A 26,716-nucleotide genomic window follows, 5' to 3' on the forward strand; every position below is an offset into this window, starting at 1 on the left:
TATAGAAAATTTCATAGAAATGTTGTCATTAGGAACTATTCATAGATATTTTGTCATCAGAGAAAGTTTCTTAGAAATTTTGTCGATAGAGAAAAATTACGTGGAAGATTTGTCGTAATTAAAAACTTTATAGATAGAACATTTCTTAGAAATTTTTTTAGAAAGAATTTTAAAAAAAATATTGTCGTCAAAGAAAAATGCATATAATGTTTGGCGTCATAGCAAATTTTATAAAATTTTCTCGTTTGAAAAAATTTCATAGAAATTTTGTCGTTTGAGAAAATTTAAAAGATATATTGGCGTAAGAGAAAAAATTATTGAAATTTTATCGTTATAAAAAATTTCATAAACCTTTTTTTTCATTTGAGAATATTTCTGACAAGTTTTAGTGACGGAGAATACTTCATAAACATTTTATCGTCAGAAAAAATTTCATAAAAATTTTACCGTTTTAAAAAATTTCATAAAAATTTTGTCGTTTAAAAATTTTTCAAAAAAAATATTGCCGTCGGAGAAAAAACCATAGAACATTTATTTCCAAACAAACTTTCATAGAAATATTGTCGTTATAGAAAATTTCATAGACATTTTGTAGTTTGAGAAAAATTCATAGAAATTTGGTCATTGGAGAATATTATATATGTTATAGAAATTTTGTCCTTAAGATCAATTTTATTGACATTTTGTCGCTGGAGAAAATTTCATAGAAATTTTCGTGTAGCTGAAAATTTTATAGAAATTTTGTCCTTAATGAAAATTTTGTCCTTAATGAAAATTTCGTGCCATTAAGGTGAGTATTAAGTTCGAGTTTAGCCGCTAAAATCGCCATTTTTCACGATTACTTTTCTTTAATAATACTTTTAAAGGAATACAAACTTTGTGAAAACTTGCTTTGGGCTATTTCCCATCAAGTTATAATAAAATCTGTAACGAATATGTATAATTTTATGCCTTTTTTTACTGGTTTAGTTTTCACTTTAGTGAAAAAACTCGAACTTAATACCCACCTTTAGAGAAAATTTCATATAAATTTTTTCGTTCGAGAAAATTTCATAAAAATTTTTTCGTTCGAGAAAATTCCATAGAAAAATAGTTGTTAAGGAAAAGTTCATAAAAGTTCTGAAATCATAGAAAATTTCGGAGAGGCTTTGAAGTTAGAGAAAATTTTTAAGAAAGTTTTGCCGTTTAAGAAAATTACTTAGAGATGTCGTTAGAGAAAATTTTATATACATTTTGTGTCTAGAGAAAATTTTATAGAAATTTTGTGTGTCAAAAAAGTTTCTTTACAAATTTTGTAGAAAAAAATTTAGTAATTTTTGTCGAAAATGTCATAGAAATTTTGTAGATTTTTGTTTAATAAAAAATGTCATAGAAATTATGTCATTGGTACCCATTTGAAGGCTTTTGGATAGTTTATGGATAGTGTCACTATCCCTGATATTTTAGGCTCTCTTGGATTATTCAGTTCATTGTGTTATCACTGTGATGAACTTCTTTTTTAACACTGAGTGCTGCCCGATCCCATGTTAAGCTCAATGACAAGAGACCTACTTTTTATAGCCGAGTCCGAACGGCGTTCCACATGGCAGTGTAACCGCATAGAGATTGAAACATTCAGAAATGTCACCAGCACTACTGAGAGGGGATAATACATCGCTGCTAAACTTTTTGGTATTTGGTCGAAACTGGGTTGCCACAATTGGTGGATTTTGCCAAATATCCTTCTCCACCTAAGTACTTCACAAATTTTCTATAAAAAATAACATTTATACAAATTTTTCTATAAAAACGGAAAACAATTTGAGGAAGTTTTTTATAAAATTTAAAATATTAATAAAAATTTCTATAAAAAATAAGACTTTCAATAAAATTTCTATAGAAATAAAATTTGGACAAAATTTTCTATAAAAAAAAAACATTTTTTATAGAAATAAATTTTTGAAAAAATTTGTTATAGAAATAATTTTGACAAAATATTCTATAGAAATAATTTTGAGAAAATATTCTATGGAAATAAAATTTTGAGAAAAATTTTTAAAGAAATCAAATTTTGACAAAATTTTCTAAAGAAATATAGGTTTGACAAAATTTTTTATAGAAATAAATTTTTGACAAAATTTTCTATAAAAAAATGACAACATTTCCGATAGGAATAAAATTTGGACCAAATTTTTTAAAGCAATAAACTATTAACCAAATTTTCTATAGAAAATAAATGTTGAGAAAATTTTCTATGGTAATACAATTTTGACAAAATTTTTTATAGAAATAAAATTTTGAGAAAATTTTCTATCGAATTTAAATTTTGACAACATTTTTTAAAGAAATAAAGTTTTGACAATTTTTTTTATAGAAATAATTTTGACAAAATATTCTATAGAAATAAAATTTTGACAAAATTTTTTATAGAAATAAAATTTTAAAAAAATTTTCAATAGAAATAAAATTTGGCAAAATATTCTATAGAAATAAAATTTTGATAAAATTTTTTATCGAAATTAAATTTTGACGAAATCTTCTATAGGAATGGAATCTTCTATAGAAATAAAATATTGAGAACATTTTCTATTGAAATAAAATTTTGACAAAATTTTCTATAGAAATAAAATTTTGACAAAATGTTCTATAAAAAAAAAAATTGCAAAATAATATTTTTTGTTTTATTGTTCTTGGGTAATATTTTCTCCAAAATTTTTGGTGGATAATTTTTGGCTCGAGTGGCAATCGTGGTTTGAACCCACTACCACGGGGCACTACTGTGGCTTCTTGAGGGCTTTACGGTTCGAATGAACCGTTTTAGGTCAAATATGCCCCGTAGTGAAATCACTATGTGTCAGGTTAGGACAATAAGGTGAATGTTTTGGTGGTGCGTTTTGCCTGATGGAACACAATTTCTCTCCTATCTTCAAGTCAAGTTTCATATGGCATTTAGCCTTATTACATGCTCCAATCTTTTATTTCTTACAATAATGAGCTCTTGGAAATCAAACCAGTAGTTACATAACGGTTGGTCTTGAAATTGTCCATAATTAGATTGATATTTTTGTCAAATGGCCCTCCAGTGTGTGGGTCATATTGGACTACGAAATTATCGAAACAGAAACGACGAAACCAAAATTTCCCGGGATTGAATGTTACCTTAACTCTATTCATATTTGTTGCAGCTGGGTTTGCGATTTTTGAATTTCTACTAAACCTGAATAGAAGTTTCGTCGTGGAAGAAATTATCCCTTCGATTTTAGTTTTGAATTTAGTAGGTCATCACCTATTCGTTTTTACCAGCTACGTTAGTCTTCTGTTACTGCTTCTTCCCTCTGGCATTTACCTTAGCTCACCGAAAAATTGTCTAACAGTCCTTGAGACTTTAATTGGGAATTGTAATAGAAACCTACGATATCCAAAGACGTTAAAAGTTAACCACCTCGGACCGCCCATTAGACATGTGGTTCTTATGGTAACTACAAAACTAAAAAATCGTTTTGCTTTTGTCGTTGCTATCGCTTTTGTTTTATATCCAGCACATTGACATGTCTAACGAAAGCAATCATGGATAGTGGCACGAACGTTGTCTATTTTGTCTATTGGGGGTGAATGTTAGAGAAACAAGTGTTTGCATTCTCACGGTTATAAAATTTAAATATTACCTTCTAGTTTTATTTGATTTATTTTTATTCTCTTTTATTGTTGCTGTTATATTTAGATTTATGTCTATACATATATTCTATATTATATGCACATATTGTGTATTGTTTATATGTATATAACACAAATGTTAGACTAAGGTAATCACATTGATAAATTTCTTATGGGTTGTTTTTTGTTAGTTTTAGGAAATACATTTATTAGAATAAATAGAAACATGGTTTGTAACGTCATCCGAATACTTTACATTTACATATTTTGAAGAGTTTAATAAATAAACGTTAAAGCAAATATTAATATACTATGATGGAGAAACTAAAATAGATTTTTAAAATAAATCAGGAAGAGCTATTATAAAACGTAATCAACTTTATTATAGGCTATACCTAAGCTAAAATATTACTGGATACGTTTATGAATATCTTTAGCCAAAATTAACAAGGAAAGTTTAAAGTTTATTCCTATAGAAAATGTTGTCAAAATTTTATTAATATAGAAAATTGTGTCAAAATTTTATATCTATAGAAAAATTTGTCAAAATTTTATTGCTATAGAAAATTTTGTCAAATTTTTATTTCTATGGAAAATTTTGTCACAATTTTATTTCTATGGAAAATGTGGTCAAAATTTTATTTCTATAGAAAATTTTGTCAAAATTGTATTTCTATAGAAAATTTTGTCAAAATTGTATTTCTATAGAAAATTTTGTCAAAATTTTATTTCTATAGAAAATTTTGTCAAAATTGTATTTCTATAGAAAATTTTGTCAAAATTTTATTTCCATAGTAAGGTTTGTCAAATTTTATTTCTATAGAAAATTTTGTCAAAATTTTATTTCTATAGAAAATTTTGTCAACATTTTATTTCAAAAAAATTTTGTCAAAATGTTGTTTCTTTAGAAAATGTTGTCAAAATTTTATTTCTTTAGAAAATTTTGTAAAATTTTTATTTCTGTAAAAAAGTTTGTCAAAATTTCATTTCTATAGAAAATTTTGTCGAAATTTTTTTCTATAGAAAATTTTGTCGAAATTTTATTTCTTTAGAAAATTTTGTCAAAATTTTATTTCTATAGAAAATTCTGTCAAAATTTTATTTCTATAGAAAATTTTGCCAACAATTTTATTTCTATAGAAAATTCTGTCAAAATTTTATTTCTATAGAAAATTTTGCCAACAATTTTATTTCTATAGAAAATGTTGTCAAAATTTTATTTCTTTAGAAAATTTTGTCAACATTTTATTTCAAAAAAATTTTGTCAAAATGTTGTTACTTTAGAAAATGTTGTCAACATTTTATTTCTTTAGAAAATTTTGTAAAATTTTTATTTCTATAAAAAAGTTTGTCAAAATTTCATTTCTATAGAAAATTTTGTCGAATTTTTTTTCTATAGAAAATTTTGTCAAAATAATATTTCTATAGAAAATTTTGTCAAAATTTTATTTCTACAGAAAACTTTGTAAAAATTTTATTTCTATAGAAAATTTTGTCAAAAATTTATTTATATAAAAAAATTAGGAAATTTTGTCGAAATTATATTTCTATAAAAAATGTTGTCAAAATTTTATTTCTATAGAAAATTCTGTCAAAACCCTACGGGAAATAGGTGCAAACTGCCACTGACGGACCTATCACATGACTGGTATCGGTGATCCAGTTTGTCTCTGTTTTTAAATAGTGATAATTTAATGATTTCCGTACTCGCTTAATATAAACATTTTATTGGATATACACATTTAGTGAAGTAGAATTACCAGAATAACTTAACGTTCAAAAGTTTTCAAAAGTTTTTATTTCTGGTGTGATTCGGTTAACCAAATTGAAAATTTCTAAAAGTTTGTCCGAGATTGGTTCATGGGGACCTGTCTATGGAGTACTACTACTAAAATGCCCCACGACGTGTCCTTAGGATCGAGTGCAAGGCGTGTCCTAAAGTGTAAATTTACCCCGTCAATGACAAACCCATGTTAAAGTGACCGGCCCCTTCCATACTTCTTGACCAGAACTAGGACTGGTAAATGCACACCAGGGACTAATCCTGTACCAGTCCTGTATTTGATCCATTTCCCGTAGGGTATTTTATTTCTATAGAAAATTTGGTCAAATGTTGTCAACATTCTATAGAAAATGTTGTCAACAATTTTATTTCTATAGAAAATTTTGTCAAAATTTTATTTCAATAAAAAATTTTGTCAAAATTGTATTTCTATAGAAAATTTTGTCGAAATTTTATTTCTAGAGAAAATTTTGCCAAAAATTATATTTTTATAGAAAATTTTGTCAAAATTTTATTTCTATAGAAAATTTTGTCAAAATGCTATTTCTATAGAAAATTTTGTCAACAATTTTATTTCTACAGAAAATTTTGTCAACATTTTATTTCATTAGAAAATGTTGTCGAAATTTTATTTCTATAGAAAATGTTGTAAACTATTTTATTTCTACAGAAAATTTTGTCAAAATTTTATTTCTATAGAAAATTTTGTCAAAATTTTATTACTATAGAAAATTTTGTTAAAATTTTATTTCTATAGAAATTTTTGTCGAAATTATATTTCTATAGAAAATGTTGTCAAAATTTTATTTCTATAGAAAATTCTGTCAAAAATTTATTTCTATAGAAAATTTTGTAAACAATTTTATGTCTACGGAAAATTTTGTCTAAATTTTATTTCTTTAGAAAATTTTGTCAAATTTTAATTTCTATAGAAAATTTTGTCAAAATTTATTACTAAAAAAAATATTTTCAACATTTTATTACTATAGAAATTTTATAAAAATTTTATTACTAAAGAAAATGTTTTAAAATTTTTATTTCTATAGAACATTTTGTCAAAATTTTATTTCTATAGAAAATTTTGTCAATTTTTTTTCTATAGAATTTTGTCAACATCTTATTACTATAGAAAATTTTATCAAAATTTTATTACTAAAGAAAAAATTTTTTCAAAATTTTATTTCTATAGAAAATTTTGTCGCAGTTCTATTTCTAAAGAAAATTTCGTCAAAATTCTATTCCTATACAAAATTTTGTCAAAATTTTATTTCTTTAGAAATTTTGTCAAAATTTTATTTCTAAAGAATTTTCTTACTAAAGAAAATATTTTCAAAATTTTATTTCTATAGAAAATTTTGTCGAAGTTCTATTTCTAAAGAAAATTTCGCCAAAATTCTATTCCTATACAAAATTTTGCCAAAATTTTATTTCTTTAGAAATTTTGTCAAAATTTTATTTCTAAAGAAAATTTTTTCTATTTATTTCTATTATTCTATAGAAAATGTTCGTCCAAATTTTCTTTCTAAAGAAAGCTTTTTCTATTTATTTCTAATATTATATAGAAAATTTTGTCAAAATTTAATTTCTATAGAAAATTTTGACAAAAATTTAATTTTTATAGAAATTTTTGTAAACATTTTATTTGTATTTTGTCAATTTATTTGTATATGAAATTTTGTAAAAATTTTTTTTTCTATAGAAAATTTTGTTAAAAGTTTATTTCTATAAAAAAAATTTATCAAAATTTTATTTCAATTGAAAATTTTGTCAAATTTCAATCCTGTAGAAAATTTTATCTAAATTTGATTTCTCTAGAAAATTTTATCAAAATTTTATTTCTCTAGAAAATTTTATCAAAATTTTATTTCTATAGAAAATTTTTTCAAGATTTTATTTCTATAGAATTTTGTTAACATCTTATACTATAGAAAATTTTTTCAAAGTTTTACTGCTAAAGACAATTTTGTCAAAATTTTATTTCTATAGAAAATTTTGTCAACATTTTATTTCTATAGAAAATTTTGCCAACATTTTATTTCTATAGAAAATTTTGTCAAAATTTTATTTCTATAGAAAATTTTGTCAATTTTTTTCTATAGAATTTTGTCAACATCTTATTACTATAGAAAATTTTATCAAAATTTTATTACTAAAGAAAAAATATTTTCAAAATTTTATTTCTATAGAAAATTTTGTCGAAGTTCTATTTCTAAAGAAAATTTCGTCAAAATTCTATTCCTATACAAAATTTTGTCAAAATTTTATTTCTTTAGAAATTTTGTCAAAATTTTATTTCTAAAGAAAATTTTTTCTATTTATTTCTATTATTCTATAGAAAATGTTCGTCCAAATTTTCTTTCTAAAGAAAACTTTTTCTATTTATTTCTAATATTATATAGAAAATTTTGTCAAAATTTAATTTCTATAGAAAATTTTGACAAAAATTTAATTTTTATAGAAATTTTTGTAAACATTTTATTTGTATTTTGTCAATTTATTTGTATATTAAATTTTGTCAAAATTTTATTTCTATAGAAAATTTTGTTAAAAGTGTATTTCTATAAAAAAATTTATCAAAATTTTATTTCAATAGAAAATTTTGTCAAATTTCAATCCTGTAGAAAATTTTATCAAAATTTGATTTCTCTAGAAAATTTTTTCAAAATTTTATTTCTGTAGAAAATTTTTTCAAAATTTTATTTCTATAGAATTTTGTTAACATCTTATACTAGAGAAAATTTTTTCAAAGTTTTATTGCTAAAGAAAATGTTGTCAAAATTTTTTTACTAAAGACAATTATGTCAAAATTTTATTTCTATAGAAAATTTTGTCAACATTTTATTTCTATAGAAAATTTTGTCAAAAATGTATATCTATAGAAAACTAGCGTAACCCGGCTCGCTTCACTGTGCCTCCCGAAGCATATTTCCGTAACTTAGTCAACGATATCCTTCGATCTGGAAACAAATTCAAAAGATATGAACTCTTTTAAATAGTAGGGTCAGTGTAAGTCTGGCACAAAAACTGAAGTACTGATTAATCACTCCATGGTTTCCACACACTTGTCCCGTACGTTTCAAAAAAATTGGACTACTTCCATTTTCGCTTATGAAGAGAAATAGGGCGGTTATGCAAATGTAAGTAAAATCGGGTGATCGGTCTATAGGGGGGCTATACCAAAACATGGACCGATACTCACCATTTTTGGCACACCTCTTTATGGTCTTAAAATACCTCTAGATTTCCAATCTCAGGCAAATTGGATAAAAACTACGGTTTCTATAGGCCCAAGAAGTAAAATCGGGAGATCGGCCTATATGGGGGCTATACCAAAACATGGACCGATACTCACCATTTTTGGCACACCTCTTTATGGTCATAAAATACCTCTAGATTTAAAATTTCAGGCAGACTGGATAAAAACTACGATTTCTATAAGCCCAAGACCCCAAATCGGGAGGTCGGTTTATATGGGGGGCTATATCAAAACCTTGACCGATATAGCCCATCTTCGAACTTGACCTACCTGCAGACAAAAAACGAGTTTGTGCAAAATTTCAGCACGATTGCTTCATTATTGAAGACTGTAGCGTGATTACAACAGACAGACAGACAGACGGTCATGCTCATATCGTCTTAGAATTTCTCCCTGATCAAAAATATATGTACTTTATATAGTAGGAAATCGATATTTCGATGTGTTACAAACGGAATGACAAACTTATTATACCCCCGTTACCATTCTGTGGTGGTGGGTATAAAAATGAGGTACCCTATTTTCACCACATGATTATCCTCTACATTCTCCGAACATTTTTCATGTGAAAAAAAAAACAAAATTGTTTTCTAACAAAAGCAACTGCGATGAATTCAAATTATAAATTTTTGTAATGTGCGCTGCATGTAAAAAAAGATTTTCCCGCGAAAGCAAAACCGTGGAAATCGGTTCGTGCGTTCTGGAGTTATTGCCTCAGGACTGAAAACCCGACTTATTTTTATATAGTAGATTTTGTCAAAATTTATTACTATAGAAAATTTTGGCAAAATTTTATTGCTATAGCAAATTCTACCAATTGTTGCAACCGTGATCACAGTACTTTTGTAAGCTTGTAAACAATAAAATGGATTATCACCCAAAGACAACCTCTGACAACGTTATGTGGGTAACACTCGGTTTATAAATGGCATAATCCAGAACTTGGTTGCAACACATATCAGCCACCCTGTTCATTTTTGATTTATGATGACCTAGAAAAGCCAATTGATTTACAAAACTAACATCAAACACATCTCTGGCACATCTTTATCCTTTATGCTGATGATCATTTGGAAAATCACCCCTACTTAAAAGTACGCCACAATCCACTTACAAATGGTCGATTACAAAAGCTCTTTTGGGCTATCACAGCGATGAAATCTGATATTGTGTTGATATAAGCTTGCAAATTACCAAAGAGCAATTAAAACAATGGCTTTTGGTTAGGGATACGGAAGGATATCGATGCAGAGAAAATATATTTTCACTTTGGCCAAAAGTATACAAAAGGAGTTCTAATTGAGTGTTTGTGGGTTTCACCTTTGTTGGCAATAGCTATGGTGAGTATGTGTATAAGGAATAGACCATCGAAGTTAGTCTATATTCATGGTTATTTATTTTACGAACACACATACAAACACACATGCACGTGCATACACCCTGTACGCATGCAGTGAGTAGTAAGTACTTAAATGGTCTTAAATAAAGTTGTGGTCTCTGTATTCTCATACACATGGAGTATGTAAAAATGTATGTATGTTTGTCTGTATGTATACAGCAGTGGTCGATGAGTATGGTATTTGTCGAACTCACATAGTGTGAAGAAGTAAATGACCAGTAAACTGAGAAGAGAAAGATTGTGTTATGTGTGTGTATGCTTTAGTTTTACAGTGAAGTGTATACTATGTTTGTTTGTATGTTTATGCTAGAGCTCTTAAACACTTGAGTGGTTAAATTGAATTTTAGCAATTTAACAGTTGATTAAATTTTGTCACGTGACCTCTAAAGCCATACACACATGTCAATACTCTCACCAACAAAGAGGACACAATATAAGAATAAAATAAATTTCTCTCTCTTTCTCTCTTTTTCTCCCTCTATACACTATACGTTCCTTTAAATTTGAGTGTTTACAAATCTTTGTTTTTGTATAGGGAGAAATTTTTAAAGAAAATGATAAAAATAAGCAAACAATTAATATTCGAAAAATTTATTTAAAGTCGTTGTTTAGTAGTAGTTGAAGACTACTCGTACTATTCAATTAATGAATTGCAATAATTTCACAGCAAAAACGAAAATTGAAACGTATTCCACAAATATTTACTTTTAAGTGGATCCTGAAATCCTCTATCTTAAGCAAGAATTATGCACAAAGGTAGCCACTTCAAACAAATTTGAACTGATTCTAAAATTTGAAAATGTCTCTGACCTGTTTTGTTTCTAAACAATAAAATAAAAACAAGTATGTTATGTAAAGTTTAAAGTCGGACGGGCCGACTATATCATGTATATACCCTGTATGCCCTGCGTAGATCAAGTTTGCTACCACTCAAATCTGACCTTAATTTTCCGATCATTTCTAGTGTTGTTACGCTTTTTTGTTTTGTTCACTTTTTATACCCTCCACCATAGGATGGGGGTATATTAACTTTGTCATTCCGTTTGTAACACATCGAAATATTGCTCTAAGACCCCATAAAGTATATATATTCTGGGTCGTGGTGAAATTCTGAGTCGATCTAAGCATGTCCGTCCGTCCGTCCGTCTGTCCGTCCGTCCGTCTGTCCGTCTGTCCGGCTGTCCGTCCGTCTGTGGAAATCACGCTAACTTCCGAACGAAACAAGCTATCGACTGGAAACTTGGCACAAGTAGTTGTTATTGATGTAGGTCGGATGGTATTGAAAATGGGCCATATCGGACCACGTTTACGTATAGCCCCCATATAAACCGATCCCCAAATTTGGCTTGGGGAGCCTCCCGGAGCAGCAAAATTCATCCGATCCGGTTGAAATTTGGTAAGTGGTCTTAGCATACGGTCTCTAACAACCATGCAAAAATTGGTCCATATCGGTCCATAATTATATATAGCCCCCATATAAACCGATCCCCAGATTTGACCTCCGGAGACTTTAGGAGGGGCAAAATTCATCCGATCCGGTTGAAATTTGGTTCCTGATGTTAGTATACGGCCTCTAACAACCATGCAAAAATTGGTCCATATCGGTCCATAATTATATATAGCTCCCATATAAACCGATCCCCAGATTTGACCACCGGAGCCTCTTGGAGGAGCAAAATTCATCCGATGTGGTTGAAATTTAGTACGTGGTCTTAGTATACGGTTTTTAACAACCATGCAAAAATTGGTCCATATCGGTCCATAATTATATATAGCCCCCATATAAACCGATCCCCAGATTTGACCTCCGGAGCCTCTTGGAGGGGCAAAATTCATCCGATCCGGTTGAAATTTGGTACCTGATGTTAGTTTACGGCCTCTAATAACCATGCAAAAATTGGTCCATATCGGTCCATAATTATATATAGCCCCCATATAAACCGATCCCCAGATTTGACCTCCGGAGCCTCTTGGAAGAGCAAAATTCATCCGATCCAGTTGAAATTTGGTACATGGTGTTAGTATATGGTCTCTAACAACCATGCAAAAATTGGTCCATATCGGTCCATAATTATATATAGTTCCCATATAAACCGTCCCCAGATTTGAAGTCCGGAACCTCTTGGAGGAGCAAAAGTCATCCGATACGGTTGAAATTTAGTACATTTTGTCAATATATGGCCTCTAACAGCCATGTAAAAATTGGTCCATATCGGTCTTTAGTTATATATAGCCGATGACTTATTACACAAAAATTGGTCCATATCGCCAAAAATAATCTACCAAAACTTTATTTCCATAGAAAATTTTGTCAAATTTTATTACTATAGAAAGTTTTGTCAAAATTTAATTTCTATAGAAAGTTTTGTCAAAAGTTTATTCTATACAAATGTTTGTCAAAATTTTATTTCCATAGAAAATTTTGTCAAAATTTTATTTCTATAGAAAATTTTGTAATCTACCAAAACTTTATTTCCATAGAAAATTTTGTCAAATTTTATTACTATAGAAAGTTTTGTTAAAATTTCATTTCTATAGAAAGTTTTGTCAAAAGTTTATTTCTATAGAAATGTTTGTCAAAATTTTATTTCTATAGAAAATTTTGTAAATAATTTATTTCTGTAGAAAATTTTGTCAACATTTTATTTCTATACAAAATTTTGTCAAAATTTTATTTCTATACAAAATTTTGTCAACATTTTATTTCTATAGAAATTTTTGTCAAAATTGTATTGCTATAGAAAATTTTGTCAACATTTTACTTCCATAGAAAATTTTGTCAACATTTTATTTCTATAGAAAATTTTGTCAAGTTTTTATTTCTATAGAAAATTTTGTCAAATTTTTATTTCTATAGAAAATTTTGTCAAAATTTTATTTCTATAGAAAATTTTGTCAAGGTTTCATTTCTATAGAAAATTTTGTCAAAATTTTATTTCTATAGAAAATTTTGTCAAACTAGATTATATACGTATTTAATCGGCTTTTTTTGTTTAATATATACCCCGTATGGGCTAACTTACAATTTAGAAGACAGTGTTAAAAAGTTTTACGATACCTTGCCATCGGCAAGTGTTATCGCAACCCAAGTAATTCGATTGTGGATGACAGCCTTTAGTAGAAGTTCCTACGCAATCCATGGTGGAGGGTACATAAGATTCGGCCTGGCCGAACTTACGGCCGTATATACTTGTTACACATTGTAATTGTACAAAATACTGTCGTCAGACCAAAGGTTTCATGTCCCTAAAATAAGATTTTTTTTGCACAATTTTTTCTATAGAAAGCTCTGTCAAAATTCTGTTTCCAAACTCAAAAAAAGTGAACTCTATATTTCACTAAAGTCAATTTAACATTATTATAGTTCATCGAATTATTATATATGGAGAAAGTTTCCTGTACTCTAATAATTTTTTGCGTACGTTAGTTATATGAACTGATAAAAATTATACACAAATGAAGTAAAAAGTTTTACTAAATTCGTACTTCTCACAAAATAGTTCATTGTTTCTTCAAATTTGAAAATTTTTCTACAAATGCGTCCATCATGAACTTCTTATGTCACTAAAGACATTCTTGCAATTTTGAACTCCAATTTTTTTGTTCAAACTACAAACTTTTCTTGAATAAGTGAAAAAAATTAATTATGTCTAATAAATTTTCTTGAATTTGTCGAAAAATATTTACTTATTTTTGGTGATATCGGCGTGGTGTCAGCGTTTCTAATAATGTTTAGTTAAATTTTTCTAAAACTATTAAAAATTTTCTAAAATTAAGTAAATGTTTTCTTCCTGGTGGGTTCACTTTTTTCCAGTGTATAGAAATAAAATTTTCTCAAAATTTTATTTCTATAGAAATTTTTTTCAAAAATTTATTTCTATAGAAATTTTTTTTCAAAAATTTATTTCTATAGAAAATTTTGTCAAAATTTTATTTCTATAAAACATTTTGTCAGAATTTTATTTCTATAAAAACTTTTGTCAAAATTTTATTTCTATAGAAATCTTTGTCAAAACTTTATTTCTATAGAAAATTTTGTCAAAATTTTATTTTTATAAAAAATTTTTTCAGAATATTATGTCTTTAGAAAATCTTATTAAAATTATATTTCTATAGAAATCTTTGTAAAAATTTTATTTCTATAGAAATCTTTGTAAAAATTTTATTTCTATAGAAAATGTTGTCAAAAATTTTATTTCTATAGAAAATGTTGTCAAAAATTTTATTTCTATTGAAAATTTTGTCAAAATTTTATTTCTATAGAAAACTTTGTCAAAATTTTATTTCGATAGATTTTTTTGTCAAATTATTATTTCTATAGAAAATTTTGTCAAAATTTTATTTCTATAGAAATCTTTGCAAAAATTTTATTTCTATACAAAATTTTCTCAAATTTTTCGGCGTGGTGTCAGCGTTTCTAATAATGTTTAGTTAAATTTTTCTAAAACTATTAAAAATTTTCTAAAATTAACTAAATGTTTTCTTCCTGGTGGGTTCACTTTTTTCCAGTGTATAGAAATAAAATTTTCTCAAAATTTTATTTCTATAGAAATTTTTTTCAAAAATTTATTTCTATAGAAATTTTTTTTCAAAAATTTATTTCTATAGAAAATTTTGTCAAAATTTTATTTCTATAAAACATTTTGTCAGAATTTTATTTCTATAAAAACTTTTGTCAAAATTTTATTTCTATAGAAATCTTTGTCAAAACTTTATTTCTATAGAAAATTTTGTCAAAATTTTATTTTTATAAAAAATTTTTTCAGAATATTATGTCTTTAGAAAATCTTATTAAAATTATATTTCTATAGAAATCTTTGTAAAAATTTTATTTCTATAGAAATCTTTGTAAAAATTTTATTTCTATAGAAAATGTTGTCAAAAATTTTATTTCTATAGAAAATGTTGTCAAAAATTTTATTTCTATTGAAAATTTTGTCAAAATTTTATTTCTATAGAAAACTTTGTCAAAATTTTATTTCGATAGATTTTTTTGTCAAATTATTATTTCTATAGAAAATTTTGTCAAAATTTTATTTCTATAGAAATCTTTGCAAAAATTTTATTTCTATACAAAATTTTCTCAAATTTTTATTTCTATACAAAATTTTGTCAAAATTGTATTTCTATAGTAATCTTTGTAAAAATTTTATTTCCATAGAAAATGTTGTCAAAAATTTTATTTCTATTGAAAATTTTGTCAAAATTTTATTTCTATTGAAAATTTTGTCAAAATTTTATTTCTATAGAAAACTTTGTCAAAATTTTATTTCTATATTTTTTTTGTCAAATTATTATTTCTATAGAAAATTTTGTCAAAATTTTATTTCTATACAAAATTTTTCCAAATTTTTATTTCTATAGAAAATTTTGTCGAAATTTTATTTCTATAGAAATCTTTGCAAAAATTTTATTTCTATAGAAAATGTTGTAAAAAAATTTATTTCTATGGAAAATTTTGTCAAAATTTTATTTCTATAGAAAACTTTGTCAAAATTGTATTTCTATAAAAATTTTTCTAAAACTATTAAAAATTTTCTAAAATTAACTAAATGTTTTCTTCCTGGTGGGTTCACTTTTTTTCCAGTGTATAGAAATAAAATTTTCTCAAAATTTTATTTCTATAGAAATTTTTTTCAAAAATTTATTTCTATAGAAATTTTTTTCAAAAATTTATTTCTATAGAAAATTTTGTCAAAATTTTATTTCTATAAAAAATTTTGTCAGAATTTTATTTCTATAAAAACGTTTGTCAACATTTTATTTCTATAGAAATCTTTGTCAAAACTTTATTTCTATAGAAAATTTTGTCAAAATTTTATTTTTATAAAAAATTTTTTCAGAATATTATGTCTTTAGAAAATCTTATTAAAATTATATTTCTATAGAAATCTTTGTAAAAATTTTATTTCCATAGAAATCTTTGTAAAAATTTTATTTCTATAGAAAATGTTGTCAAAAATTTTATTTCTATAGAAAATGTTGTCAAAAATTTTATTTCTATTGAAAATTTTGTCAAAATTTTATTTCTATAGAAAACATTGTCAAAATTTTATTTCGATAGATTTTTTTGTCAAATTATTATTTCTATAGAAAATTTTGTCAAAATTTTATTTCTATAGAAATCTTTGCAAAAACTTTATTTCTATACAAAATTTTCTCAAATTTTTATTTCTATACAAAATTTTGTCAAAATTGTATTTCTATAGTAATCTTTGTAAAAATTTTATTTCCATAGAAAATGTTGTCAAAAATTTTATTTCTATTGAAAATTTTGTCAAAATTTTATTTCTATTGAAAATTTTGTCAAAATTTTATTTCTATAGAAAACTTTGTCAAAATTTTATTTCTATATTTTTTTTGTCAAATTATTATTTCTATAGAAAATTTTGTCAAAATTTTATTTCTATACAAAATTTTTCCAAATTTTTATTTCTATAGAAAATTTTGTCGAAATTTTATTTCTATAGAAATCTTTGCAAAAATTTTATTTCTATAGAAAATGTTGTAAAAAAATTTATTTCTATGGAAAATTTTGTCAAAATTTTATTTCTATAGAAAACTTTGTCAAAATTGTATTTCTATAAAAATTTTTCTAAAACTATTAAAAATTTTCTAAAATTAACTAAATGTTTTCTTCCTGGTGGGTTCACTTTTTTCCAGTGTATAGAAATAAAATTTTCTCAAAATTTTATTTCTATAGAAATTTTTTTCAAAAATTTATTTCTATAGAAATTTTTTTTCAAAAATTTATTTCTATAGAAAATTTTGTCAAAATTTTATTTCTATAAAAAATTTTGTCAGAATTTTATTTCTATAAAAACTTTTGTCAACATTTTATTTCTATAGAAATCTTTGTCAAAACTTTATTTCTACAGAAAATTTTGTCAAAATTTTATTTTTATAAAAAATTTTTTCAGAATATTATGTCTTTAGAAAATCTTATTAAAATTATATTTCTATAGAAATCTTTGTAAAAATTTTATTTCCATAGAAATCTTTGTAAAAATTTTATTTCTATAGAAAATGTTGTCAAAAATTTTATTTCTATAGAAAATGTTGTCAAAAATTTTATTTCTATTGAAAATTTTGTCAAAATTTTATTTCTATAGAAAACTTTGTCAAAATTTTATTTCGATAGATTTTTTTGTCAAATTATTATTTCTATAGAAAATTTTGTCAAAATTTTATTTCTATAGAAATCTTTGCAAAAATTTTATTTCTATACAAAATTTTCTCAAATTTTTATTTCTATACAAAATTTTGTCAAAATTGTATTTCTATAGTAATCTTTGTAAAAATTTTATTTCCATAGAAAATGTTGTCAAAAATTTTATTTCTATTGAAAATTTTGTCAAAATTTTATTTCTATTGAAAATTTTGTCAAAATTTTATTTCTATAGAAAACTTTGTCAAAATTTTATTTCTATAAATTTTTTTGTCAAATTATTATTTCTATAGAAAATTTTGTCAAAATTTTATTTCTATACAAAATTTCCTCAAATTATTATTTCTATAGAAAATTTTGTCGAAATTTTATTTCTATAGAAATCTTTGCAAAAATTTTATTTCTATAGAAAATGTTGTAGAAAATTTTATTTCTATGGAAAATTTTGTCAAAATTTTATTTCTATAGAAAACTTTGTCAAAATTGTATTTCTATAGAAAACTTTGTCAAAATTGTATTTCTATAAAAAATTTTTTCAGAATATTATGTGTTTAGAAAATCTTATTAAAATTATATTTCAATAGAAAATGTTGTCAATAATTTTATTTCTATTGAAAATTTTGTCAAAATTTTATTTCTATAGAAAACTTTGTCAAAATTTTATTTCTATAGATTTTTTTGTCAAATTATTATTTCTATAGAAAATTTTGTCAAAATTTTATTTCTATACAAAATTTCCTCAAATTTTTATTTCTATAGAAAATTTTGTCGAAATTTTATTTCTATAGAAATCTTTGCAAAAATTTTATTTCTATAGAAAATGTTGTCAAAAATTTTATTTCTATGGAAAATTTTGTCAAAAATTTATTTCTATAGAAAACTTTGTCAAAATTTTATTTCTATAAATTTTTTTTTCAGAATATTATGTGTTTAGAAAATCTTATTAAAATTATATTTCCATAGAAAATTTTGTCAAAATTTTATTTCTATAGAAAATTTTGTCAAAATTTTATTTCTATAGAAAATTTTGCCAAAATTTTATTTCTATAGAAAATTTTGTCAAAATTTCATTTCTGTAAAAAATTTTGCCAAAATTTTATTTCTGTAGAAAATTTTATCACAATATTATTTCTTTAGAAAATGTTTATACCCTTCACCACTACTGTGGTCAGGGTATAATAAGTTTGTGCATTTGTATGTAACGCCGAGAAGGAGTAGTCATAGATCCATCTTTTAGTATACCGATCAGCTTGGAATTAAACTCTGAGTCGATTTAGCGATGCCCGTCTGTCTGTCTGTCTGTTCATGTATTTTTGTGTGCAAAGTACAGGTCGCATTTAAAGTCCGATCGTCCTCAAATTTGGCATAGAGTGGTTTTTTACGACAGGGACAATCGCTATTGATTTTGGAAAAATCGGTCGTGGGTTCGATTCCTGCTACGACCGAACACCAAACAGTTTTTCAGCTGTGGATTATCCCACCTCAGTAATGCTGGTGACATTTCTGAGGGTTTCAAAGCTTCTGTAAGTGGTTTCACTGTAAAGTGGAACGCCGTCATTGAGCTTAGCATGGAATCGGACAGCACTCAGTGATAAGAGAGAAGTTCACCACTGTGGTATCACAATGGACTGAATAGTCTAAGTGAGCCTGATACATCGGGCTGCCACATAACCTAACCTAATCTTAAGTCCGATCGTCCTCAAATTTGGCGTAGTGTCCTTTTTCGCCTCAAAGACGATCCCTATTAGTTTTTTATTAAAAAATAGGTTCAGATTTAGATATAGCTGTCATATATATTTATAACCGATCTCTTCATAAATGACGTATTTATCAAACGATCTTCATCCAATTTAGTATAATCGAATATTTTGTCAATCTCGTAAATTTTGCAAAATATCAGTCAAATCGGTTCAGATTCAGATATAGCTCCAATATAAAGCTTTCGCCCTATTTACACTACTCCTACGGCCCCAGAGGCCAAAGGTTTACTTCGAGTTACTTGAAACTTTGCATAGGGAGTAGAATTAACATTTTAAATGTACACACCGAATTTGGTTGAAAATGGTTCAGATTTAGATAGCGCCCGATTTAAACTCCTATGGCTCCAGAGGTCAAAGTTTTACCCCGAGTTACGTACTTTTTTGCACAAGGAGTAGAAGTAACATTATAAATATTCATACCGAATTTGGTTGAAATCGGTTCAGATTTAGATATAGCTCCCATATATATCTGTCGTCCGATTTACAGATATGACCACCGCAGATCAAAATTTTCCTCCAATTTACTTAAAATTGTAAACATAGAATGGAAATAATATTTTTACTATCCATGCCAAATTTAGTTGAAATTGGTTCAGATTAAGCTGCCATATATATCTTTGGTCCGATACGAACTTATATGGCCCCAGAGGTCAAAATTTCAAGCCGATTTACTTAAAGTTTTGCACAGAGAGTAGGACTAATATTCTTGCAACACATTCCAAATTTGGTTAAAATCGGTTCAGATATAGATATAACTCCCTTATATATTTTTCACCACAGTAGTGGAATTATATATATTCGTATGTAACGCCAAGAAGGAAAAGTCTGAAACCCATCGTTTAGTATACCGATCGTCTTAGAATTAAATTCTGAGTCGATTTAGCGATGTCCGTCTGTCTGTCTGTCTGTTCATGTATTTTTGTGCACAAAGTACAGCTCGCAATTTAAGTCCGATCGTCCTCAAATTTGGCATAGGGTGGTTTTTTGGGACAAGGACAATCGCTATTGATTTTGGAAGAAATCGGTTCAGACCCCGAAATCGCCAACTATGACCCCGATGTGGTCATAGTTGGCGTGTTTATCAACCGATACATTCCGTACATCCGAATATTTTATGAGTCGGCCGCCCCTCTTTAGACTTTCCTTACTTGTTTTTTTTTTTTTTTTGCTGGGAAGATAGGGGGTCAGTTGGCCGAATCGGGCGACATTTACACAAGTCGGAGCCTTATCTAAATATTAATATTGTCCTAAAAGGACATTTTCTAGGTATAAATATCTGCCGACTGAGAAAATAATTGGCATCACAGAGCTAAATTGTTGCTCTAAGTAAAAAAGCATGGCCTTACCCTATTGGACTTATATCATTGGTTTTCGAGAATATAGAGTGGTCTTTATTCTTCGATTCATTCCACTACAACTATCTTGAATAATTAAGTTTCTAGCGAGAAACACTGTATGATGAATTCTTAGCCCCTCACACAAAGTCTCTATTGTTGTAAGCCTTCTCAAAAATGCTAGGTCATTTATTCCCTTTTGCAAGTCAACAATATTCATTATAGTTAGCGTTCAAAATTTAATAGCTCTTTCGAACATTAACAATGTGGTTCCGCACATAATTGTTAACTTATGCCTGCTTTTATGCAGCATTCAAAAAAATTTCTTCAATTGACGGTTTGAAAATAAGCCCTTTTGTTGCATACGTTGCCTAATTACAGCACTTGCTATTTTTTGCTTTTTGTTTTAGCAACTGCAGAAAATAAGCCCGAACAACGCAAATGAGGTATACAAGTATTTATTAACTGCATTTTATTTCTTATGTAAATATGCAAAAAGTCAATGGATAATAAACAGGAAAAAGGATCGACGAACAAAAGTAAAAAACAAAAAAATGAAAAAAGCATGCCATTCATCATAATATCGCTTACAACATTCAGCAACAACTCCAGAAATGGTAGTAGAAATAGCAAGCGTGGCACTTGAATAACTACAAACATGCCAATATGAAATTATTAGCTTACTACATTTTCCTCGATATTGTCGAGTGAAAAAACAACAGAGTTTGCAATGAAGAGAAGAGAAAGGGAAAGAAATTTTAGGAAAATTGTTACGGAAAAGTTGGAAATTTTGCAAAGATTGTTTACCCTTTGCCAAACGTTTTATAATATAATGATAAAAATTTTGAAAAAATTTTTAGAAATAAAATGTTGACAACATTTTCTATAGAAATCAAATTTTGAGAAAATTTTCTATAGAAATAACATTTTTACATTTTCCAAAGAAATGAAATTTTGAATTTTTTGAATTTTGAAATTTTTTTTTATAGAAATTAAATGTTGACAATATTTTCTATAGAAAAAAAATTTCGAAAAATTTTGTACAGAAATAAAATTTTGACGAAATTTTCTATAGAAATAAAATTTTGACAACATTTTCTAAAAAAAATAAATTTTGACAAAATTTTCCAAAGAAAAAAAATTTGGACAAAAATTTCTATACAAATAAAATTTTGATAAAATTTTCTATATAGAAAAAGTTTTGAAAAAATTTTCTATATAAACACAAAATTTTCTATACAAATAAAATTTTTTTTCGAAATTTTCTTTGGAAATAACATTTTGAAAAAAAAAATCTGTAAAATAACATTTTGATAAAATTTTCTATAGACATACAATTTTGACAAAATTTTCTTTAGAAATAAAATTTTGACAAAATTTTCTTTAATAATAAAATTTTGACAAAATTTTCTTTAAAATAAAATTTTGACAAAATTTTCTTTAGAAATAAAATTTCGAAAAAAAAATTTTTATAGAAATAAAATTTTGATTAATTTTTCTATATATAGATGAAATCTTGACAAAATTTTCTATAAAAATAAAATTTTGACAAAATTTTCTACAGAAATAAACTTTTGACAAAATTTTCTAGTGACAAACAATTTTGACAAAATTTTCTATAGGCATAAAATTTTGACGAAATTTTTTATGGAAATAAAATTTTGACAAAATTTTCTATAGAAATACAATTTAAAAAAAAAATTCTTTAGAAATAAAAATGTGACAATATTTTCTAATAAATAAAATATTGATAAAATATTTTCTATAGAAGAAATACTGATAAATATTTTCTAGAAATAAAATTTCGAAAAATTTTTTTTATACAAGAAACACTTTGACAAAATGTTCTGTCGGAATAATATTTTGAAAAAAAAAATCTATAAAAGTAAAATTGACAACAACAGTTTCTCTAGGAAAAAAATTTGATAAAATGTTCTCTAGGAATACAATTTAAGAATATCTTTTATAGAAATAAATAAAATTTTCTTTAGACATTTAGAAAATTCTCTATAGGAAAATATTTTTGACACAATTTCCTCTAGAAATAAAATGTTGACAAAATTTCCGCTAGAAATAAAATATTTACCAAATTTTCTCTAGGGATGAAATTTTGATAAAATTTTCTATAGAAATATACTATCAAAGACCATTGTGGGTTAGATATCTCTCTTTGTAGATGCAGCAAGTTTTCCTTCAGCTAAAGCTAAAAATGTTTAAAACTTCGAAACATTTATAATTCATGGGATATTTCTACAACCAACTAAATTGTCGTTATAAGCAGTGATCATCAAATAAAAAATAAGCTTCTTAAATAAAATAACAGTAACAGTTTGTCATAACAACCTCAAAAATAACATTGACAACATTTTCTATAGAAACAAAATTTTCTATAGAAAAAAAATTTGTTTGACAAAATTTTCCACAGAAATAACATTTGAAAAAATATTTTGACAAAATTGTCTATCGATGTAAAATTTTGATAAAATTTCAAAAGAAATAAAATTTTGGCAAAATTTTCTGTATCAATAAAATTTTGGCAAAATTTTCTGTATCAATAAAATTTTGACAAAATTTTTTACAGAAATAAACTTTTGACAAAATTTTCTAGTGACAAACAATTTTGACAAAATTTTCTATAGGAATAAAATTTTGACGAAATTTTTTATGGAAATAAAATTTTGACAAAATTTTCTATAGAAATACAATTAAAAAAAAATCTTTAGAAATAAAAATTTGACAAAATTTTCTATATAAATAAAATATTGATAAAATATTTTCTATAGAAAAAAATACTGATAAATATTTTGTAGAAATAAAATATCAAATTTTTTATACAAGAAACACTTTGACAAAATTTTCTCTTGGAATAAATTAAAAAAAAAATCTATAAAAGTAAAATTGACAACAACAGTTTCTCTAGGAAAAAATTTTGATAAAACGTTCTCTAGGAATACAATTTAAGAATATCTTTTATAGAAATAAATAGAATTTTCTATAGACATATCATTTTTTTAAAATTTTTCTAAAGGAACCTATTTTTGACACAATTTCCTCTAGAATTTGACAAAATTTCCGCTAGAAATCAAATATTTACCATATTTTCTCTAGGGATGAAATTTTGATAAAATTTTCTATAGAAATATACTATCAAAGACCATTGTGGGTAAGATAACTCTCTTTGTAGAAGCAGCAAGTTTTCCTTGAGCTAAAGCTAAAAATATTTAAAACTTCGGAACATTTATAATTCAAGGTATATTTCTACAACCAAATACATTTTTACTATTAGCAGTGATAATCAAATAACAAATAAGCTTCTTAAATAAAATAACAGTAACAGTTTGTCATAATAACCACAAAAATTACATTGACAACATTTTATATAAAAGCAAAATTTTTACAAAATTTTCTATAGAAAAAAATTTGTTTGACAAAATTTTCTACAGAAATAACATTTGAAAAAATTTTTCGTAGAAATAAATTTATGACAAAATTTCCTCCACAAAATTTTCTATTGACAAACAATTTTGACAAAATTTTTTATAGAAATAAAATTTTGACAAAATTTTCTATAAAATAGATATTTGACAAATTTTCTATAGAAATACAATTTAAAAAAAAAAAATTCTAAAAAAAAATTGACAAAATTGTCTATAGATGTAAAATTTTGATAAAATTTCATTTATTTATTTTTATTTATTTATTTATATATTTACAATCATAATGAATTATGAAAATAAACAGGTAATTTAGGTGCTAACAACATAAGTTTTCGACCTGGGATAAAATTTCAGTAGAAATAAAATTTTGGCAAAATTTTCTGTAGCAATAAAATTTTGACAAATTTTTTCATAGAAATAAAATTTTAACAAAATTTTTCGTGGAATTTCTACAGAAAAAACATTTTGACAAACTTTTTCGTAGAAGTAAAATTATGACAACATTTTTCGTAAAAACACAATTTTGACAAAATATTTAAATAAAATTTTGACAATATTTTCTACAGAACTGACAAAATTTTCTATAAAATAAATCTTTGAAAAAATTTTCTATAGAAAAAAATTCTACAGAAAATAAATTTTGACAAAATTGTCTATAGATGTAAAATTTTGATAACATTTTGGCAAAATTTTCTGTAGCAATAAAATTTTGATAATTTTTTTCGTAGAAATAAAATTTTTACAAAATTTTTGGTAGAAATAAAATGTTGATCAAATTTTCTACAGGAAATACATTTTGACAAAAAATTTCGTAGAAATAAAATAATGACAAAATTTTTCGTAGAAATACGATTTTGACAAAATATTTAAATAAAATTTTGACAACATTTTCTACAGAATTGACAAAATTTTCTATAAAATAAATATTTGGCAAAACTTTCTATAAAAATAAAATTTTGAAAAAAAAATCTACAGAAAAGAAATTTTGACAAAATTGTCTATAGATGTAAAATTTTGATAAAATTTCAATAGAAATAAAATTTTGTGTAGCAATAAAATTTTGATAATTTTTTTCGTAGAAATAAAATTTTCACAAAATTTTTCGTATAAATAAAATGTTGATAAATTTTTCTACAGAAATAACATTTTGACAAAAATTTTCGTAGCAATAAAATTATGACAAAATTTTTCGTAGAAATACAATTTTTACAAAATTTTCTATAGAAATAAAATTTTGACAAAATTTTTAAATAAAATTTTGACAACATTTTCTACAGAACTGACATCCTGACAAAATTTTCTATACGAATAAAATGTTAACAACATTTTCTAAAGAAATAAAATTTTGACAAAATTTTCTATACATACAAAATTTTGTATAGATACAAAATTGTGGCAAATATTTTTATAAAAATAAAATTCTAACAAAATTTTCTATAGAAATAAAATTTTGAGAAATTTCCGCAAAATTTTATAGAGAAATAAAATATTGACAAAATTTTCTAGAGAAATCAAATGTTGAAAAAAAATTTCTAAAGAAATAAAATTTGGACAAAACTTTCTACAAAATTGTCTATAAAATTAAATTCTAATAAAATTTCCTTTTGAAATAAAATTTTGACAAAATTTTCTATAGAAATAAAACTGTGACAAAATTTTCTATAGAAATAAATTTTTGAAAAATTCTCCTATAGGTGTCAAATTTTGGAAAAATTTTCTACTTAATTAAGTTTTTTATTGAAATAAAATTTTGACAAATATTTTTATAGAAATAAAATTTTGCCAAAATTATCTTTAGAAATAAAATTTTGACAAAAGTTCCTATCTATTTCCGGCCAACGGACTGAGATCCAGAGATTTTCTCTTCCGGGTTTCCAGCCAAATTGAAAGCAAATACAATATTACACTTAAGGCAATAGATCAAAATGAAATATCACTGCAATGCATCTGTTAGCTGTCAGGCGATCGGTTTAGAAATGATAACATACTGAAGCTGATTGCGGTACATATAGTTTATCGAAGTGCTTTACTTTACTTACTCTACTCATTTCTAACGAAACTTTTCATACCTCATGAGCATTTCCCACACCCAAAATGGACCTTTCTTTGTTTTGTAATTCAATGAAAACATCGACAACTCAAATACATATGTAAGTCAAATGGAGGAATGAAACTGAAATAATCTAAAATTCTTTGAAAATTGACATGCATACATAAAAATTATTTGGTCTTTTGGTAGGTAATCAACATCGACAGCAAATCGAGCAATACAACGGAATGGTCATAATAGCAATCCAGCAAATACACTTCATGTCTAACTTCAAGTAGAGTGGAGTCGAATAGTAAAACGTCAATGCAGCCCTCCATGCAGCTACCATAATAGATGGCAATCATGAGGCATGCTCCAGAGTAATATATTCAGCATGTGTATATGTTTTGTGTGGGAATGAACAAATGAAATTACAATTTCGAAATTTACGGTTGCTTTTTATGATTGGTAATGTCATGAAAAATATGGGTAGTTTGGATTTTTTTATTTTTGAAAAAATAGTCACTAAGTTTTTGCTACATTAAACAAAAATTGGGACATGAAGTATTTTGTAATAATTCTAAAGCGATATAAAAATCATTGTAAATTTTATTAAATTTTATTCAATGAGTCGACTGCTGTTTACTGCAAAAGCTAACAAAAATGTCTTCAGAATATATGTTTTGGAGATAGTTTAGGTGGCAACCCGATGTATCAGGCTCACTTGGACTATTCACTCCATTGTGATACCACAGTGGTGAATTTCTATCTTATCACTGAGTCCTGGCCGATTCCATGCTAAGCTCAAAGCCGAACGGCTTTCCACATTGCAGTGAAACCACTTAGAGAAGCTTTGAACAACTCAGAAATGTCACCAGCGTTACTGAGGTGTGATAACCCACCGCTGAAAAATGTTT

The sequence above is a fragment of the Haematobia irritans genome, chromosome 2, assembly GCF_050003625.1.
Source record: "Haematobia irritans isolate KBUSLIRL chromosome 2, ASM5000362v1, whole genome shotgun sequence".
In the NCBI taxonomy this organism is placed as follows: domain Eukaryota; kingdom Metazoa; phylum Arthropoda; class Insecta; order Diptera; family Muscidae; genus Haematobia; species Haematobia irritans.